The sequence below is a fragment of the Pteropus alecto genome, unplaced genomic scaffold (genome assembly GCF_000325575.1).
Source record: "Pteropus alecto unplaced genomic scaffold, ASM32557v1 scaffold86, whole genome shotgun sequence".
In the NCBI taxonomy this organism is placed as follows: Eukaryota; Metazoa; Chordata; class Mammalia; order Chiroptera; family Pteropodidae; genus Pteropus; species Pteropus alecto.
Window position 1 is genome coordinate 24,923,836 of NW_006442109.1, and position 22,226 is coordinate 24,946,061.

A 22,226-nucleotide genomic window follows, 5' to 3' on the forward strand; every position below is an offset into this window, starting at 1 on the left:
ATTGAGAAAGAGGAAAGGTAAAAAAAGAAGAAGTAGGCACAACTGCAACAAGATAGTTGCTGAGTGAGAAAGAGATAAGAGAGAGTAAAGCAGAGCGCAGGTAGTGTGTGCCCTCCTCCTCCTCTGGCATTCTCACTAGATGCCCTTGACCAGCTGGGTCTAGTTCTCTCTCAATACGATGGCCTTCCCTTCCTTAGCAAGGACTCCTTCAAAGTCATTTGGGCCTTTGAGATTCACATTTCTGATTTGCGTTGGATTTTTCATCCAACAATGATTCCAACTCACTAAATAACTCATCCATTAAGAGTTATCTCTTTCAAATACTATTTGCCCCAAATCTTCTAGAGTAGTTGTATTTTCCTTTCTATTTAAGGGAGGGAGAGGATGGGAAATGGGAAGATGGACCCATAGGAAAGAATTAAGGAGAAATTGCTAGTCTTACCTGCTTATACCACATTCTCTGCTTAACCAAATTTAAAGGCTAGATTTATCGGTGGGACTAAGGGATACCCAACGTCCTTGCTATAATTTATTCATACTTTCTCCCTATTTCCCTCCCTTCCTCCCTCCCTTCACCTCTCTTGTACTACTAATAATTCAGTAGCCCTAAAAGTTATAAAAGTTATTCATATTTTTTAAAAGGAGGACTACCTTAAAACTGGAAACCACCCAAATGTCTACCAAGAAAAGAACAGATAAACAAACTGGAGTCTATCGACACTATGAAATATTATGCTACATAAACTGGATCAAATTACTAGTACACACACCATAGTAAAATCTCAAATTCATTATGCCCAACAAGAAAAGACATATGCAAAAGAATGTACTTTGTATGATTCCATTTACATGAAGCTCTAGAACTGGCAAAAGTAATCAGAATAAATGGTCCTTCTTCTGTTCTGGGCTTGTTCATTTTGTCCCCTGCACTAAAAGCCAAGGTCCTTTGGCCTAGGAATTGAATCTATTTCTTTTGTATATACCACTTGCCAATGCCCTAGATAAACTTGATGGATGGCTGAATGAGTACTTTGACCTTCAAATTATAGGAGACTCCTATAATTTTATAGAACTCCTATGGTTTATTAAGCTCCTATAGCTTTATAAACATGGGAGAAAAGTGTGGTCCATAAATATGTGCACAGTGCTGTAGGGGTAAGAGAAGCCCAAATGTAAGTATGTTAGGTGTAGACCTCGAGGTATGTTTACAGAAAGAAACCTGGAGGTGTTGGTAGGTATGTTGGTGAAGGTGGTAGAGGAAAATGTGGAGCTAAAAATAATGGACTAGGAGTGATTGATATACCAGGAGATTGAGGGGGAGACATGAGACAATGAGGAGTGACTGTACCTGTGGACAGTCCTGACCTTTTGAATAGGTGGTGGTTTTCATTCCCATCCCTATTCTACCCCAACTCACATATTCCTTAGCTGTTTTTATTTTATCATTGCTCATTCCATTGGTTCTTGAAGATTTCTTCATAATAGTTACCAATTAAGCCATTATGTAAAAGTCAAACCCTAAAGGAAATGAAGTGTGGTGGTTAATTTTATATATCAACTTGGCTAGACTATAGTCCCCAGTTACTCAATCAAACACTAATTTAGGTGTTACAGTAAAGGTATTTTGTAGATGTGAATTAAATCCATAATCAATTAACTTTAAGTAAGAGAGATTATCCTAAATAGTCTAGGTAGGACTGATGCAATCAGATAAAAGGTTTTAAGAGCAGAGCTGAGGCTTCTCTGAAGAAGAAACTCCCTATGGATAACAGCTTCAGCTGGTACCCAAGAGTCTCTATCTGCACTTCTTGGTGGGCTACTTTACCAGTGTGCCTTGCCAGCTACCACAATTGTATAAGCCCATTCTGTGCTATAAATCACTTTATATCTCCTACTGGTTCTGTTTCTCTGGTTGAACCCTGACTAAAAGTTGAAGGCTGGGCAATGAGAGGCTTGCATGAAGGAATAAAGGAAGAGGGGCAGGCAGCAAAGGGAATGCTGGCAGAGGAGTGAATCTGACAATTCCACACAAGGCAGGCTTTACTTGGGAAAAGAAAAGAAAGGCTAGAAAAGACACTTCCTCAGAGGCAGAGGACACTGAGAGTTCAGAGTAAAGAAAGGTAGAAATGGTGGAAAGGCTGCACCATAAACTCACACTTCTTCAGCAGCTTTAGTTATTGGTAGCAGTGGGAGTAGAGAAGGAGTGTTGACTTTCTAATGGAACATAGTATCTGCAGACAGCATGACAGTTATTCCTTAGAATAGCACAAGCTCACTTTGGCTTCTTTGTGCCTTTCTATTTTTATGTGCAACCATACAGGCAAATGCATATCTGCAACTGATGCCTCCAAACTCACCTGCAAAGTCAAAGGTACCTATAAAAATAAAAAATAAATAAATAAATAAATAAAAGAGCAGAGAGGGAATTAGGTTCCTTCTATAGCTAGAATGTTTTCCCAAATACCATGAATAATCCTGCCAAATTTTCCAGGAACTAATATATATTCTAAAATGTGTATTTGAATGACTCAACAGCAAGAATGTGATCTGAAGTAGGGGAAAAAAGGATGTTTGGATAAATATATACTTAAATAAGCAAGTTAGTAAAAAGATAGCAATGTATATGAGCTTTGAAGAAGAAAATGACCCTTGATGACTCTTAAGAAGGCAACTACATGGGCATGATAAAACCTAGGAATAAGTGAAAAGTTAGCCAAAACTGAACAGACTTAAAACTGTATCTAAAATTAAAGGAATCAGCAATTGGATGAGAAATGTAAAAACTAAGCTAGTAGGCTACAATTTTTCACATAAAAATTACATGAAAAAGAAGTTGAAATAAATTAGAAAATCTTCACAGTAAAAATTTCTTCTGAAAGGAATAAACTACTGATATACACAATAACATGATAAATCTCAAAAAACATTATGCTGAGTAAAAGAAGCCTACACTAAAGAATGTATACTGTGTGATTCCTTTTACATAAAATTCTAGAACAGAAAAGACTAATCTATGATGGAAACTAATCGAAGTAGTGATTAGTTCTAAGGGATAAGTAAAGGGATGGGCTGGAATGGGCAAAAAGGAACTTTCTAGGGCAATTATTAGTCATCAGGAAAATATAAATTAAATGCAAGTTGGAACTACAATGAATTACTCTAATGAAAACTCTGCACAAGGATAGGCACATATATAAATGGAATAGACTTAAGAGTTCAGAAATAAACCCACACTTTTGTAGCCAATTGCTTTTTAATTCAATCTACAAAAAGACCAAGACAATTCAATAGAAAAAGATCAGCATTTTCAACAAGTGATGCTGGGACAACTGGATATCCACATGCAAGACAATCAGTTTGGACCTTTACCTCACACCATAAGCAAAAATTAACTCAACATGGATTATAAACCTATATGTAAGAGTTATAGCTACAAAACTCTTAGAAGGAAACATAGGTTTAAACAATTATGACTTTGGATTAAGCACTGATTTCTTAGATATGACACCAAAACACAAGGAAAAAAAATAAATTGGAATTCATCAAAATTAAATGAAAAAACCTGACAACACCAAATGCTGGTGAGGATGAGGAGTGATCTCTTTATACCTTTCCAATGGATGTATAAAATTATATAAGCACTTCAAGAAAATGGTGGTTTCTTACCAAGGTAAACGTATATCTATCCCATAACCCAGCAATTCTACTCCAAGGTATTTACCTAAGAGAAATGATGAATACCTATAAATATAAAATTATAGGTATATAATTTTAAAGTCCTTATAAAATTCTTCTTGTGGAGAACATTGTTGACTCAGTAGCCACAGTGCAAGGAAGTTTCTCAGCAAGATGACAGCAAGGATGCTCTTGTGCCACCTATTTGGGAGAGGAATTAAAGCTAAGGGTTCCCTTTAGGAAATCTTTATCTTTCACTACTCGGCTATCAAGAATGGTAGAAAGTTAGAATAATTAAATAATGATCCTTTTTAAAAAGACAAACATTTATGGAGCGCTTAGTACATGACAGGCACTGTGTTATATGGTTAATCTCGTTTAAGCCCCACGAGAACCATAGAAGTGAATACAACAGTAATATTGTCTTCATTTTACAAATGGAGTAACTAAAGCTCAGAGAGGGTAGCAGCTTGCCTATGGTCACCCAGGAAAATATGTGATTGTACATGCCAGGGTTAAAAGAAGTGAGTCTGTTTCCTTTATCTTTGGGTTTCCAATGTCTGGCACATATGGACTGTATAAATGATCGAATGAATAAATTATGGAATGGTGGAGGTACCTGACTCTGTAAACTCAGAGATTCTACACTAACTCTAACCAACAGTGCTATTTTAAGACACAAATTTATAATTTAAGGTTTTGTTTTGTTTTATATTTAGACATTATAAAACTTAAGCTTTGAAGCCAGTGAAATTTTTCTTTCAAAATTCTAGCGGGACCCCTAAAAACACTCGCTGGACCCCTAAAATTACATTACTGAAATAAACAAACAAAAATGTAATAATTGCTTGAAGGAGTCAATAGTAATTATTGTCCTACTCTATCAGCTGGGTAAATGCACATGATGGTAGCAGAGGCATTTAAAATATCCATATCAGTTCAGGTAAATAATACTAGCTGCTATAACAGATACACCCTAGAATCTCCAAATCTTATCCAATTAAAAGTTTATTTCTTCTTCACCATACAGTCCTGTGTAGGTCAGCAGGTTGTGGGGGTTCTGCTCCACATGGTCAATCACAGGCCCAAGCTCCTTCTACTGTATGTCTGTGCCTCCCTCTAGGTTCTCAGAGTTCTCTTCAATTACCTGATAGGTTGGCAAAGAAAGTGAAGATTACCTGTATCTTTTTATGGGGCAGACCTGGAAATGGCACATATCACTTTGTTTATGTTTTATTGGCCAGAACTCAGCCAGAAGACCTCACCTAATGGCAAGCTATATGCCCCAAGGAAGAAGAGGACAAGTATATTGACAAGAATGAACAGTCTGTGTGGACACACCCCAACTGGAGAAAGGGGGGAATAACTTCTCATAACCTAACAAAAGAAGAAGTACTATGATATCTGAATATATTGCTATTTAAAACAGACCAGATATCTATTGATGTAAGGAAAATATCAAATAAAATTATATTATAAAAGAAAAGAAAATAATAGATATAAATGGATTACAACTAGGTAAAAACATCTATATTTATTGTTAATAACTGAAAAGATCATAATTTTTTAATGTCTAAAGTTCAGTACAGAGAGAGAAAAAGGAGTTAAGGAAGATAAACTTACTCTATAATTGTGCTTAATCTGTACTAGGGATAACAAGGGTCAATGTTCCCTGCTCTGCTTATTGATTGCTGTGTTATAGACTAACCCCAAACCATTTTATGGGTCATGAATTCAAGCAGTACTCATATGGAGAAATCTGCTCCATGAAGCATTGATGGAGGACACTTGGCATTCATCTGGCAGACAGAATATTCTAGAGAGTCCAAGATAATTTCACTCATATGTCTGGTATCTTGGCTAGAAGACTAGGCTAAGCAGAAACTATTGACTACAGCATCTACACATGGCTTCTCGAGCATGATGGCCTCAGGGTAGTTGGACTTCTTACATAACATCAGGATTCCTGGAGAGTGGGTGGCTATGCTTGCATCAGAAAAAATAGACTTTAAATAAAAAACTGTCACAAGATAAAAAGAAAGACATTATATAATGAGGAAACATCAATATACCAGGAACATGGAATAATTATAAATATATATGCACTCAACATCAGAGCACCTAAATATGTCAATCAAACTGACAAAACTAAAGGAAGAAATAGACAGAAATACAGTAATAGTAGAAGACTTCAATAACCTACTTTCAATATACAACATCCAGACAAAAGATTAAGAGAACTTGAATAACATCATAGACCAAATTGACCTAACAGACACATACAGAACATTCTACCCAACAGCAATAGAATATACATTCATCTCAAGGACACACAGATCTTTATTCAGGAGAGATGATGTTAGGTCACAAAACAAGTCTTAACAAATTTAAGAAGACTGAAATCATACCAAGGATCTTTTCCAATCACAATGGAATAAAACTGGAAATCAACAACAAAGGAAAACTAGAAAATTCGCAAATATGTGAAAATTAAAAAACATGTTCTTGAACATCTATTAGGTCAAGAATAAATGAAAAAGGAAATTAGAAAGTACCTCAAGATAAACAAAAATGAAACACAACATTCCAATACTTATTCTACAGTCAATAGTTAATACTGAAGAAAAAGCAGTACTAAGACAGTGTTTATAGCGATAAATGCCTACATTAAAAAAGATCTCAAACAACCTAATTTTATATCTCAAAGCTAGAAAAAGAACAAACTAAGCCCAAAGTTAGCAAAAGGATGGAAATAACAAAAATTAAAGCAAAAATAAATCGAAAATAGAAAAGCAATAGAGAAAAATCAACAAAACTAGGAGTAAAAATTTTAAAAGATAAACAAAACTGACAAATCTTTCATTAGACTAAGGTTAAAAGGAAATACTCAAAATCATAAATGGAAGAAGAGAGTTTACAAGTGATGGCACAAAGAAAAAGGATCATAAAAGACTGCTATGAACAATTACACACCAATGAACTGCATAAGCTAAAAGAAACAGATAAATTCCTAGAAGCAGGCAACCTACAAAGACTAAATCAAGAAGAAATAAAAAGTCTGAACAGATCTATATATAACAACTATGGAGGTTGAGCCAATTATTTAAAACCTCCCAAGAAAGAAAATCCCAGGACCAGATAGATATACTGGTGAATTCTACCAAACATTTAAAGATGAATTAATGTTGATCCTTTTCAAATTCTTCCAAAAAAATTAAAGAAAAAAGAACACTTCCAAACTCATTTTATGAGGCCAGCATTACCCTGAAAACAAAGACACACAAGAAAATGACAGGCCAATATCCCTGATGAATATAGGTATAAAAATCCTCAACACAGTACTAGCAAATTGAATCCAACAGCACATTAAAAGGATTACATACCATGATTAAGTGGGATTTATCCCTGGGTTACAAGGATGGTTCAACATATGCAAATCAGTTAATGGAATATACCACATTAACAGCATAGAGAATAAAAATTACAAGATCATCTCAACAGATACAGAAAAATCATTAGACAAAATTCAATACCCTTTCATGATAAACACTCTCAACAAAGTAGGATGATCAAAAGCATATGGTCACATTATTTCAGATATAAAACTGGCACATTCTAAAATATATTCCAAAGGAAAACCATAGTGGAAAAAAATGGCAGCCCAACTGTAGAAAGAAAAACTGTATAACGGTTCCATAAATCTATGTCTATACTGGAATTCTCCTGCAAATAAACTGCTTCCAAAACAGAAAGTTAAAATCTTTTATGTAACTGATAATGCTGCAATAAAGTCAGGCAGTCCCTCTTTATGCTGCTCACTTTCACCCAGGCAAGTACACAAATGTCACAGCAAAAGTTATTGGTAAAGCTTTTCAAAGCATCATGAAAAGATGGAAATTTAAAGGCCAACCTTCTACTCAAGATCAAATGAAAATTCACAGGAGACCAGGGACTATTTTAACCAGTGACGTTGTCAGAGCCTAGCCTGGAACTAAAATACCTGGACAAATGAAGCATAGATGGGACAGCATATAGACTGAAAGAATGGACAAAAAGGATAATATAACCTAAGTAAATAGCTCTGCACCTAGACATAAAAATTGCTCAGTAATGATCAGAGATTCTAAACTGCCCAAATAGATTTCTGTGAAAAATCTTCTGTGGACCAACCAGAAGATTTGTATAATGAAAACAGATGACAACCCAGTAAGCCTTCTATTACATCTGCCTACCCTCACTGGACATGGCAGAACCTCCTATATTCTGTGAACTTTGATTAGCTAGAACAATAAGATAACCAGAACTATATTCTACTTTCTCAGTCACGGTAACACCCTACTTGTCACCTTTGTCAAGGGCATAACTATATCACTCATCCTCCAACTGAATTTTATTAGAATAATTACTACTTAAACAAATCACTTAAGTAGATCAAATACGCCAAAAATAGATAGACTGGCAGTTTGCATATTAACGAAATCTCTGTTAATTTGTGGGATTCATTCTTTTTCTGCCACAACTTTTTCAACTTATCTTGAGGTGTGTATAAATTTAACTTCTTTCATTAAAAAAAAATGAATAAGTTCTAAAGATCTGCTGTACAACATTGTACCTACAGTCAACAATAATGAACACTTAAAATTTGTTAAGAAGGTGTCAAGTGTTCTTCCCACAATAAAATAAAATACAAAAATAACTGAATTACTAAAAGGATTCTTAAAAAAATAAAAATAAATAAATAAAAGGATTCTAACTAGTATCAGAGTTAGTCAGGACTCCAAAGTGTGGGATGGGTACCTTGTTACAATCATCAGATACAGGATTTGGGGGTTTAAATCCCACATAGACTTGGTGACATTTGCTCAAAACCAAGCAGAGGAAGGAAATCTAAAAACATAAAAAGAAACATGAATCAGACTTTTGGTCAGCTCTGTGGTGACATTAAGTCATGAGAGTGGAGCGATTCAATTCACAAACTTCCCTTTTGTATCAATTCTAAAGGAGCCAAGAACCAGTAAAGATCCTGACCCTCGTATATAACACAATACTATCACACTTGGCTCTTCCATGGCAAAAAGGAAAAGAGAAACACTCAGAATCACTTTATATTTGAACCTGCAGACTATTCCATACACATTCATATTCAAGGCATGCTCCTTGAAAAAAATCAAATAGTATTGAGAAAAAAAATCAAATAGCATAGCAATATGTAATAAATAATAAAAGTCTCTCTCCTCTCTACTTTGATATCACTTTAATATGTATACTCCCAGTTTGGTATACACATATACTAACCTACCTACCTACACACGCATGTGCGCACGTGCGCGCGCACACACACACACACACACACCACGCGCACACACACACACACACAATTTGAAATAAATGGTATTATCCTAACTACATCATTCTATAATTTATTTTTCTTACTTAAAATTTGTATAGATGTATCCTGTTTTTGCTATTGGCTGCATAGTATTACTCATGACTATTTAAGCAACCACTAATTGATGAATACTTTTTATTTCTTTTTCTATTTTTAAACTTTTTTAATTTATAAAAGTAATACTTGTACATGTTTTCAAAATTCAGACTCTGAAGAAGTATCTAAAATGAGAAACAAAAATCTCCCACCACCCATCCCCACCAACCCTACCACTCTCACCCGTTACTCAGAGGTTTTATTACATTTCAGTTCTATTAATTGCCATTAAAAGTCTAGGTAATATATTTATATTTCTTTGTCTTGATTTATCAATTATAGATATCTATTGATTATTCATGATAAAAAATTTGAAATGTCTGGTTTAAATTAATAAATTCAACATATAGATGAAAATGAATATGACATATGGCTATTGAACAATCTCAGTCTGCTGCTAATAATGAGTCACCTTTGTGGTAACATAATGTGGTTGCTACAAATAAGGTTTTAATTATAGAAATATATTAGTTTAGTAATAACTTGGATTTAGATACAAATAAACTCTTCCAGGAGGTGGAATATCCCAGTTCATATCACGGTCCTGCTACCAATTAACTTTGTGACTATAAACACATTACTTAACTTCACGGTGTCTTAGCGTCTTATCTCTTCAAATAGGAATAATAACTATCTTATAGATCTGAAATAGAGTCAAATTAAATCATGCCTTTGAAAACAATTGATAAAACACAGAGGTATCATTAGTGCCTTTCTCTTTAGCAAGGTCTGTCATTCCTGGAGCTGGTGCCATCTAAGCAGAGAGTTGGGCAGACAGGTCAAACCACAAAGTCAGGAATCCTCAGGTAACCTGCTGCTTCTCAGGTTTCAACCAGTAGAAGATCTGACAGAACAGGGATCAGGCAGGAGTGTTAGCTGAAGAAGTAGCAGTTCAAAGGTCCTAGAGCAAAACCAGAAGCTGGAAGCAGAGGAAACAGATGTCTGTGGCCATTGGTGGTAGCAATAAAGGCACCAACTCTCCCTTTCCCCAGCCTGAAGCAGGATTTAAGTGCATGACATGAGGACGAGGAGTGTGATGGGAGAAGCCCATGGGTGCAGGCATCAGCTGTCCAAGTCTCTGAGACAGTGCCTGGAACTAGATCCAGGGAGAGACAAGCAGAAGGGGAGAAAGGAGTTCCTGGCTACATACGGGATTATATCATTGCCTTGGGTGACTACTACAGTCCCAGGGTACAAGAGTCACATGGGAGAACTCAGACCCAGAAGCCTCTGGAATCCTTATTCTGTTCCCTTGACATTAGCTTTCATTCTCTAAAAATAATCTCTCCTGCAATAACTCATCTGTGGATACATGAGGAAAATCCATTATGTAATTAATCTGAACATTTCCATAATAATACAGTAGCAAGAGGTCTCCTGTGGAGGGTGGTACTTCACAACTCTAGCGAAGTGCACCCCTCATTGTGGGTCAGTAAGTCTGATTTTGGCTTTTTCCTGGTGGTCTTGGGCTGATTAGGCTTTAACTTTGCTATGTGCTGGATAATGAACAGCTCCACCTGAGACATGGCTGGGGTGGTGAGGGAACAAGTGTGAGGACCTCACAAGATTTCAAATGAGAGAATAAGCCAACCTCTGAAAATGGTTCTGGTAAAGTGAAATCCAGAGGAAGGAATCATTTATCTGTTGGAGTAAAATAGGAAGCTCTTAGTGAGTAAACAAAGAGTTTGTGGGGCTCAAAGATACTCTGGGAGTATTCTTAGAGAGGTGAGACCCTATTGGAGTTATAATTTAATAAGCGGAGATCAAATCAATTGTTTCTGAAGAAAGACATGGAAACAGAATTGGATGGTTCAATCATTTTGTATGGTTAATGGAGCAGTAATCTTTTGCATAACACATTGGTATGTTACAAAAAATAATAGTAAGTATAGCAATATGGTAGTGAGGTGATGCCCTGGATTTACAGACAGATAAAGTCCTACAAGAGCACTGGACCAGGAGGCAGAATACCAAGCTTCTATCCAGCCTAGGGCAGCTCAGGTAAAGCCAAGGTCTTTCCAAACAAATCTGAGGGATGGAAGCAGGTCCCACAAGAAGTGGATCTCCTTGGTGGAAATGACCCCAGAGCAAGGAGCCATTAAGCCTGGATCCTATAGCTAACTCCCCTTGCTAGGATTCTAGGTGTACCCAGCAGTCTTAAATCAAACTGGCTTTCCATGTTATATTCCTGGTTAAAGTAACTTGAATATCCAGGCCACCTATTTTATTTCTCTCTACAAATCATTGTCATTTTCTTTATATTTTAAATTTTTATATTAAGAAAAATTTCAAACACATAGAAGTAGAAAAAGTAGTATAATGAATATACATAACACATATAGTGTATAACGAATAGTTTAAATACTTATTAACCAGATTTGATCATTACCAAGATTTTTCCCACACTTGCCTCACTAAAAACAAAAATATTTTACAGCAAATGCTACACCCAAGTCATTTCATCCCAACTTACTTCAATATGGATCTCTAAAACATGTGTATACTTTCTTACATACCCACAATGTTCTTCTCTGTATTTATTATTTTCTGTGAGCCAGGTTAATGGCAGATGAATGCATTCTCAGGATGCCAACAAAATGAAGTTTCTTACTCTTGAGGCACATGCCACTGTGAGGACTCTTCTAGTCACCAAGATCCCTCTGTTTGAACATGACTTTAATAACTGAACTACAACAATCCAGATTCTCTCACTTCTCACATGCATAAGTCCACATACACTTTTGTACATGTGCGCACACTGTGCACACACGAACACATACAAAAGAAAAACTAAGGGGATAATGAAGTAAACTCCTTCTGCACAGTACAACAATAGTCAGCCACTGTAGCCATTTTGGTAGGCTATCAAGATAGTGGAAATGGTACCTTTATAGAGAACAAAATGCAATTGTAACATCTATGCTGACTGGAAAAAGTAAAATGAGAACATCGGAGAGCTGGGAAAGTACCGACTTATTGGGAAGGGAACTGAAAACTATAAAGTACCAGTATCTCGTGCCAAGGAAAAATTCTGCTGGTTCCACGTCATCACTTCTATCTGGGTATGTAAGAACCTCACAAATTTTCTCCTGCCTTACCCATAATACCCAATGCCCCACCCCACACACAACCCATGGGCCCAGAACAGTGACTTCATAGGGAGTCCTTTTCTTTTCTCTCCATCTTTCTTACCTCCACATCCCCCTCCCCAAATGCCTCTTCCACTAACTCCCCAATATATTCATTTTAAAAACTAGGGACACATTTCTTTGACCTAGGGAATATACAGTACATGGCACAGTGGCTGCTATACAGCCTCTGCTATGGTCTAAATATGTCCTCACTCTCCCGCCCAATTCACATGTTGGAATCCTAATGCCTAATGTGGCAGTGTTTGAAAGTGGAGCTGTTGGGAGGTGATTAGGTCATGAGGGTGGAGCCTCATAAATGGGATTAGTCCCTTATAAAAAGACCCCAAAGAATTCCCCAGTCCCTCTCATCATGTGAGGGCACAGTCAGAAGGTGCTGGCGATGAATAAGGAAGAGGGTTCTCACCAGAACACAACAGTGCTGCTGCCTTGGTTCTGGAACGTCTAAGCCTCCAAAACTCTGAGAAATAGATTTCTGTTGTTTATGTGCCACCCCATCTGTGGTATTTTGTTATAGCAGCCCAAACAGACTAACACAGCCTGTTAAGAAATATTGGTTAGATGGATAAATGGAAAAGGTAAGACTTCAAGACCTACCTAGGAAAAGGTAAGACTTCAAGACCTACCTAGGTTCTGATGGAACTATAATATGACATTGAGGGATCATTCACCATAATAACTAACCAGTCATAACAACTGGCTGCTCACACAGGAGATTACAAAAGTGAGAATGTGACACACATACCCTTCCCACCACCATCACCAACCACCAAGCAAAAGAATGGAGGAAAATGTCAGAGTAGAAAGATGACAGGCATTTGGTTGGGACAAACCAGAATGCATATCTTGACTCTACCACTTTCTAATTTTGTGACTTAGTAAAATTTCATTTATCTCATGTATAAAATGGGAGTAATAGTGTCTACAATGGAGGGTTGTTATAAGGATTAAATTAAATAATGTATATAAGGTTCTTAGCACAGTGCTTGACACATACTGGGCTCAAAATATTATTTTTATCAGACAGTATTTATTATGATTTAGATAATATATATAAATCTGGAGGGTACCTGGGAAGTTACAGTTTACTTGTGAAATAAGTAGGCCAAACACTCAAACAAAATTAACTTCAGAGAAGGACGGAAAGATGGTGTTTTTAAGTAGAAAACTTGACAAATAAATTTAATTTTTTGGAAGTAAATAGCATGCAGATAAAAGAGAAGTACTTAATGTTATCTACTTTGAGACCTTAAGAAAACCTTTGACTGATTTCTAAAGAGAGTCTGAAATAAAAGTCGCTTGAAATTGAAATGCTTTGTGAGGCAACAAGGAACTAGCTCAAACGGAAACACAATGTGTGGGTCCTGTTGATTCCAGTCAGAGGAGAGAACTAGAAGGCCCAAGTGACAGTCCTGGGAAGGCAGCAGATGTACAAAGGGCATGGGAGTCAAATTTCTTCTTCTGGATTTCTCCGAGGAAACAGTGCAGTTCTCCTCAGGAAGGCGGAGTCCTGTGCACTTGGGGAATCTGGGTAAGTGGAAGTGAAGCACCAGGCAACCACAGAGTTGACATCAATGAGAAGGAGTGGGGAAGGGGACTAACATTAACCTAACAGTGACTAAGGCAAGCTGTGTGCCAGGCACATTATCTCACTTAAGTCACCACGACCCAATTATAGTAGTTATTACTTCCATTCTACAGAGAAGGAAACTGAGGCTCAAAGAGATCCTTGTAATTTATCCAAGTTCACTCTGCCAGTAAGGGGTGGGGGATGTCATAGACAGTAATGCCCTAGCCAATAGGTTAGGTTCTGGTTCCTCCATTCAACAAATACCTATTGAGCATCTACTTCGTGCCAGGCACAGGGCCAGGTGCAGAAGATACAGTGGCAACCAAAGACAGTCTCCCCCACTCATGGAGCACAGAGTCTAACAAGGGATTTAGAGGCAGTCATTAGTCTAATAATGCCACTAATGAAAATAAAGTTACAAAGTGAGACGTGAGTGCATGTAATCAATGGACTCCTTTAGAATTGCGGTGTGATGGGTGCCATGGGAGAGTCACTCTAGAATTTACCTAGGATTAAGTAGGTAAAGGAGTTGTGAAGAAAAGCATTTCAAAAGAGGCAACTCCACATACAGTGGTTGTCGTCAGAGCCCCAAACAATGCAAGTTTGGTGTAGCTATAGCTCAGGTGTGGGAGAAAGTGGAGACACAGTCAGATTTCAATTCTGGAAAGTCTAACGTATTTTAACAAGAGCCACTGGGAAGTTTGGGCAGTCACAAGCAAAGCCCTCTGGTGGGTTGCGGGGTCCAGCTATATCTAACCTCTATGAGGACAGTTAAGCTGTCTAAATATTGCTATTGAGAAGCAGGGACCATGGAATCAAGTAAAGAGCCTCAAGCATCTGTGCTAGGATGGGGCTCACTAAGACATGTACAGATGATCTGGAGGAGAGAATATCCAGTAAAATCTGTTACAACATGTCTAACCAGCAATGGGCCTAGATCAGGGTCAACAAACTATAGCCCTCAAGCTAAATCCGGCCTTTGCCTGTTTTTGTGCCATTCCCAAGCCAGGAGTAGTTTTTACATTTTTTAATGGTGGGAAAAAAAATCTAAAGGAGACTAATATTTTGTGACACATGAAAATTATATGAAATTCACACTTCAGTGTCTGTAAATAAAGTTTTTTATGAGAACAAAACCATATTCATTTGTTTACTAGCATCCATGGATGCTTTCACAACAGCAGAGCTGAGTAACTGCAACTGGCATCAGGGTATTGCTGCAAAGCTGAAATTATTTATTATCTGGTCCTTTATAGAAAAAGTTTGCCAATCCTTGAGCTAGTCAGAAGACCTTATAAATCTGACCATGTAGTCAGACAACTGACAAATGAGCGTTAGTAGAAACGAGTGCAAAGTAATGTATTTTGGGATAAAAATATCTAAACTATTTCAAAAATGAAGACAGGGCCCTGAGCAGTGAGGTTGCAACTCAGAACTAAGAACGACTGGGAGGACTAAAGGCAACTAGAGTAATACTAAGTGAATTTCATGCCCTTGACTGTAAAAATCAGTACACAATGGATGGAGTTGGTTATCTGCAGACTTCATCTGAGGGGGCCTGGAAAATTATTTTAGGAAGACTAGACTAAAATTCAACTGAGAAGAAAGCTGTATTATTTTTCACTTAAAATTTATATAGATATCAACAGTCTGCATTTAATTTAGGGAAAAATTAGTGATAAAGATTTAGAATTTGGGATGTGTATACAGTACTGCTGGGGGATGGGATATCAACAGACTTTGTCTAATAAACAACTATAGCTCCAGTACATAGTTTCATGACTGCATATGCTAAGCATTCAAAATAATATTTGTTGAAGAAAGAAGTAGGGAGTGGAGGGAAGAGAGAAGGAAGGAGGTAGAGACAGAATCTACTGGGTTTTTAGGCTGAACAAGAGTTAGCTAGATGCTGAATATAAAGAAGGGCACCCCAGTAGAGAAACAGGCGCACAAAAGGCCAGGAGAGACCATGAGGCCTAAAACAATGTCATTTAGAACTCCCAGTCACCTTTGCTCTAGTTCTAAGGCGATAGTTTCTCATATCATTGGTCCTGTGAAGGGAGCATCCAGGGCAACAGGAAAGGTGCATCCTCAGGATAATTAAGGTATCAACTACACAGTAATATACTTAGTCTCTTGGGGCCATTTAGCACACACTGATTTCCCCAGCCTGATCCTCAGGCGTAGTTTTCATACCTGTAAAGCTACAGAACTAGCCTGGGACTTCAGCGACTCTAACATGGTTGTGGTGCCATGCGTGTGGTTGATCTCCCTCTTGGACACTTCTGATCTCTATCATTACAATGCAACAGGAGTCACATCCAGAGAAATCCCTAAGAACACCTAACCCAGCGTGCTGCAGGGCCCAAAAGGAACAAAGTGTCTTTCCTAAGGAAGAGTCTCTCCTTGCCCAGCAAAGACTCAGCTAATATCAAGAATCTATTCTTGTGCTGCAGGGCCCAAAAGGAACAAAGTATCTTTCCTAAGGAAGAGTCCAGCAAAGACTCAGCTAATATCAAGAATCTATTCTTCCTGAAAGGCAAACTCATCCCAGAAAACTGAAAGTCCCATGTCCTAGAAACCCCTGTCTCAAGCGAACCAGGACAGTTAGTCACTTGTCAGACAGATTCCTCATTTATAATGGGCCTCTTATCCTACTGTTCCCCAGACCTCATATGGGTCTGCTCCAGAGTTTCTGCTGCCTCACATGCAACACTCAGAATATCTAGAGCAGCTCCAGAGTCAGGGGACGGGACAACATGGGCTGGGTGGGTCACTGGGGACAGAGTTAGAATCAGAGAAGACCAAGAGACTGAAGAGAAGGGGTTCCCAAGGAACTTCAGCTGTTAGAGAGTTGGATCAAAGGCTCCTGTCTTATATGATGTCTGAGTCAGTGTTTCTACACACACAGTGAGGATTAAACAGTAGCTAGCACCAGGTAAAACTTACAACATTCACAACGTTTGGGGATAAGAACTACTAAAGGGAAGGTTGCTTTAAAACCTATTTGCAAGTGAGCAGAATGTAAGTTATTAAAATATAAATAACAAAGAGGAAAGTAAAACTTTGTTGGTCAGTAAAAACCAGCTACAATAATTACAGTAATTTAAATCTAATTACCATGTAGCATAGTGATTATGAGGCATTGTTATGTCATGTAAATCATACACCAAGATCTTTGTGATTAGGGTACTAAATTTTAGTCAGTCATGTGTACTCCCATAATCAGTTTAAAACCATTAAAGGTAATTTAGTTTGGCCCAGTCTTGGGTTTTTTGCTTCAGGGAAAATGGGGAGTTAAATAGCAGGTGAACTTGTTACATTTGGTTCTGGGAAGACCAATATAAAGATACTTTAAAAAAAAAAAAAAAAAACAATTAGTGCTATCTTTATTTATAAAAGAATTCTGAGAAAAACTCAAAACACTTTGCAGATTTTAATCTAATTAATCCTCACATTAACTCCAGGAGGGAGCTCTTACACAATGGCCTTCATTGTTTAAAGCTACCAGTTGTTAGAGGCCACAAAAGAGTCACTTTGTCTGCAGTTGCGTCTTTGTCCTGGCTTAATTCAGAAAGGTTATAATGTTCTTTGAAATAAGTCTAGCATAAATATAAACTATTAGTGTGTTAATAACCTCTAATTATTGTGAGACAGAATGATCTCACCAGTAAGAATTTCTTAGAAATGGCTTTACACACTGGCTGAAAGAAATAGAAATGTTTGTTAGAGGGTAATTTAAAATTATGGATTAATTCTCTATGGTTAAGATATTTTCTTATATTAATCCATACGTATTTACAGGGATCCTGCTATGATTGTGATGTTAGGTGCTATGGACACAAAAACAGCTTAGGATAGAAATGAGTAATGTGTGGTGGTGATCTAGAGATCTAAATAAGTCAGAACATGTTGTTAATAAACCAAGGACTGGAACTCAGCAATCTAAGAAAGGACAGATACAAGTGGAAGATTCTTGATAACCAGTATTTTCTGGTACCCTTGTTTTGCAGTTTGGTTCAGATGGCATGGTCTTTAATAATTCTCTCTAGTAGAAAAAGGAATGCTTTCACATACAAAATCTCATTGGATTCTTACAGTGTCCCTATGAAATAGGGCAAATATTATTTTCTACTTTTACAGACAAGAAAATGAGCTCAGCTAGGAATCACAGTAAATGGATGACAAAATTAGCAGCTGAACCAGGTTCTCGAAGTTCTCATGTGGTGCTCTTGTCTACGATGAGCATTCCCAAAGCACTTCCAAAGTCATACTTCTACCCTTCAAGTTCCCCTAGCCTGGCCACCATCTCCAGACTCCAGTGGTGTGCTCGGCCCTTAAACCCCTGTCCCAGCTGGGACCTCTTATTCCCTCTCCTTCAGCCAAACAGTTAGAAAAATCCATAGGAATGTTTACTTTTAAAACTAAGAGAGGACAAAAACAAAAGTATGAAAAAAATGAACTTGATTGAGTAGGTTTTGGCTCACAGATTTGCCCCAGACAAGGTAGATGAACTCCCAGGCCAGAGATCCTTTCCTTTAACTCCTCCCTGTTCAAGAGGTAATCCACCTGTCCTTGGGTAATTCTTTTATCTATTTTGGGTCCCTCTTCCCCTCCCCCGGACAAGGGGTTAAACTGAATCTCCAGCTACTCTGTTACTAGAGTAATCCATAGAAGGAAGAAATGATTACACTCGCTACAGTTGTATATCCCATCAGTAGCCTTGTTCATATGCATTCAACAGCTTTCATCTCTTCCTGAAAAAAATAAGGGGGCATATTCCAAAAACATCCTATGGGAACCTACTACTCCAATGGAGAAAAAAGTTCTCAGGATGGGGAATATGCAGCTTTAGAACCTGTCAACTAAGTGGCACCTCTCCCCATATTTCAATTTTAAAAAGTTTCTTTCTTTTTTTTTTTTTTTTCATTTCCAAGAGGGATTTCACAGGATGATGCTGAGGTCTCACAGTGATGGCAGATCTTTGATATATGAAACAGAGATCTCACCTAGCACACCTCTAAGAAGTCTAAATGCTTTTCTGCAGATCGTTCCACTTGCGTACAGAAAGTAACTAAGGGGGACAGTGTAGAGTAATGGTTAAGAGCTTAAGCTCTGAAACCAAAGTAATCTGAAATTGTGTTCCTGCTCTGTTTGCTAGCTACACAACCCTGACCAAGTTACTTTACCTGAGACTCCACATCTTCATCTACTTAAAAAATAATAATGGCTGGCATTGCCTGAGCCTGTACTATGTATGTGCTAAGAACTACATATGCTAAGTTTCACATGCTTTACATGCATTTTCTCATATAATCCTCACCACAGCCCTCTGTAGCAGTACTACTGTCATCAATTTATAGGTAAGAAAATTGAAGCACAAAGCGATTAAATAGTTTGCCAGAGATCATATGACTGTAAATGGTCAAAAGCCAGGATTCAAACACAAGTCTGATTCCAAGATCCATGCTTTAAATCGCTACCTTCTTCATAGTGATGTTGTAAGGATTAAATGAGCTAATGTTGTCAGGTCCTTTACATAGTGCCTGGCAATGTTAGTGCCTGTAAATGTTAGCTGTAGTGTTATTTTTAGTACTGACATTTGTTCCAAGAGCTATCTGAGCCAGAAAACAGGTTCAAACATAGGATATTTTGCATCTATTAGAGTTAATTTCCCCAAGTTATATGTCTTGCAAGTGAACTGACAGCCCTCTGCTATTACCTAAACAAACTGTGTATTGTGGGTTACCTAGTTAGGCAATGGGCTAAATGGTTGGCAACTTTTTTTCATTTGCCCACACAAAAAAGCTCTTCATACTAGAAAGAAATATGAAATATCCTATAAAAGAATGGTATACTGAGCAATAGCTAGCAGAACTACAGGCAATATCCAGATTATAAATGGATTGTTTCAAAAGTTCACTTGTCTATTGTTATGAACTATGAATACATAAAAATAAGGTTGCAAATGGTGGTTCCATTTCAAGACTATTTACAAAAGTCTGTTTAGCCCAATTTCAAACTCAGTGATAGAAATCATGCCACTAACCCAAAGGCAGGCCTAGGAACAAGAAGAGCCCGTATGATTAAAGAAAAAGTGTCTTTTCTGATGCAAAGGAAAGCTGATATAGAGTGTATTAGTTCTGCACTGCTAACAAATTACCCCAAAACTTACTATATTAAAACAGTACATCGTTTATTATCTCACAATCTCTTTGAGTCATCTGGGAATGGCTTACCTGGGTGTTTCTGCTCAAGATCTCTCATGAGGTTTCAGTCAAAATTGCCCAGGCTGCTGCCATGTGAAGGCTTAAACATGGCTGGAGGATCTACTTCCAACATGGCTCACTCACATGGTTGTTGACAGGAGACCTCAGTTCCTCATCACATGGGCCTTTCTATGGGACTTGAGGTCCTCATGACATGGTAGCTCTGGCTTCCTACAGTACAAGTGATCCTAGAGTGAGAACAAGAAGGCAGCTGCAATGCCTTTTATGACCTAGTCTTATAACTCATACACTGTCACTCTGCCAGATTCTATTCATTATGGGCCATAAGCTATTCATAAAGAGCAGCCCACACTCAATGGGAGGGGGAATTAAGCTCCACCTCTTGATGGGAAGCATCACAGAATTTATGGACATATCTTAAAATCACCATACAGTTTTGCTAATCTCTCATCACTCTCTCCAGGTAATCAGTGATATAAAACAGTTAAAATAAATTGGAATGCAGAACTGCAGTCCTTCTCAACAAAGTTTATTGTAAATATTTAAAAAAAAAATAAAACCATGCTCTTGCCTCAACTTTTCTTGAAAACAACTATCCCCTTTCCTTAAATGAAATCTCATCTGAAGAATTTATACTAAAGAGAGCACTCACACTCCTGAAATATTTGAGTCATTTGTATCTCTCATTAGAATTTCATTTATTTATTTAACAAATTAATTAAAAACAACAAATAGCCTACTTCCAAACTGGGTAGATTAAGATATTTGGGGTTAGGAAAGAAACCTTCAATAAACTCTCTCCATTCTGCTCACCTGAGCGCCCTGATTATTGAATATTCTGGGCTTGGGAACCATGGGATCTCTTATCCAAGTTTCCTAACCTGACTCCTATGGCTGCAGCTCCATAGGAATATTGTGGGCAGTCAAAAGTGAGGAACTGCCCTGTAGTCCCAAAGCAGTTGGTACTCTCATAACTGAGGCATGCAAGATTCTAAAGTGTCATCTGAATCTTTGGAGGAAAATAATGTTTCTTATGACTTTTTATTTTATCTTTTGTAACTTGAAATTTGGTAATCCATGTAAACTGTTATGAAAATACAACATTTACAAACACTGGAGTTTGTACTACGATTCAACTCCAGGTAGAAGCTAGAGAATAAGATGATTTCTCTGATAATGTTTTGTTGTTGCTGTGGTTTTAAATCTGGAGTCTTAACGCCATTTGAGAATATGATGAAAGCTAACGGACTTACTCAGGGAAATACGTATACCCACAAAATTTTGCACGTGTTTAAGGCCTCTCGAATTCCCTAAAACCCATCCAGGAAATCACGGAGGTGGGGGTAGAGGGAGAGTTAGTAATTGCCATTCCATCTTGCCATTAAACTTTAGATATAAATTAGAAGCTACTACTGAGAATTTAAAGATTTTAAATTAGTTGTTTACTTAAACAGAACCAAAGGCCAGAAAAAAATATTTCTACTAGATTTTCTGTGCTTGGGTTTAGTCTATATTGTGAATACTTGGGGGCAAAAGGAATGTGCAGTGAGCACACAGAGAACAAACAACACATTAGCTGAAAAAACAATGGTAATATAAATCAGGACACAGAACTGCTGACAATCATGAGCCTTGCCCTCTCCAAGTTGACCTGACTGGGCAGCAAATTTTGCCAACTTGCCAGAGAGGCAGCAATTCGAAGAGTGAAAAGCTGCTTGGCTTCCCACCTAGCAAGAAAGTGCTCAATTGGTTTTCTGCCAAGCCTCCGCAACCAAGATCTGACCCAAGATTGTTCCCGAGGCCCTCCTTCGTTGGAGCGAACTGTCGGCCACGACACCCAGCCCCGGGCGGTCCAACCGTTCGATTCTACCCACTTAGTCCGCGGACCCCGGTTTCATTTGTCTTATAACGAGGGTAAGTGGAAAGGCCGTGCCGGAGACCCCGGGCTTCGCGGGTGAGTGTATCTCGGGCAAAAGCAGGCGCGCGGGGCCCAGCAGCCAGGACCGGGCCGGGAGGACGAAGGGCCGGGGAACGCGCTGCTCCCCGCACCGTCCCCTTCCCGGGCGCCCCAGCCCTGCGCTGCGGCCTGCGTGTCCCTGCGTCGACCCCTCCTTCGC

General features: G+C 38.0%; 1 pseudogene; it reads left to right on the forward strand.

Moving 5' to 3' along the window:
- Positions 1-7,254: 7,254 nt before the first annotated feature.
- LOC112469535 lies at positions 7,255-7,815 on the forward strand (annotated as a pseudogene).
- The last annotated feature ends 14,411 nt before the right edge of the window (positions 7,816-22,226 follow it).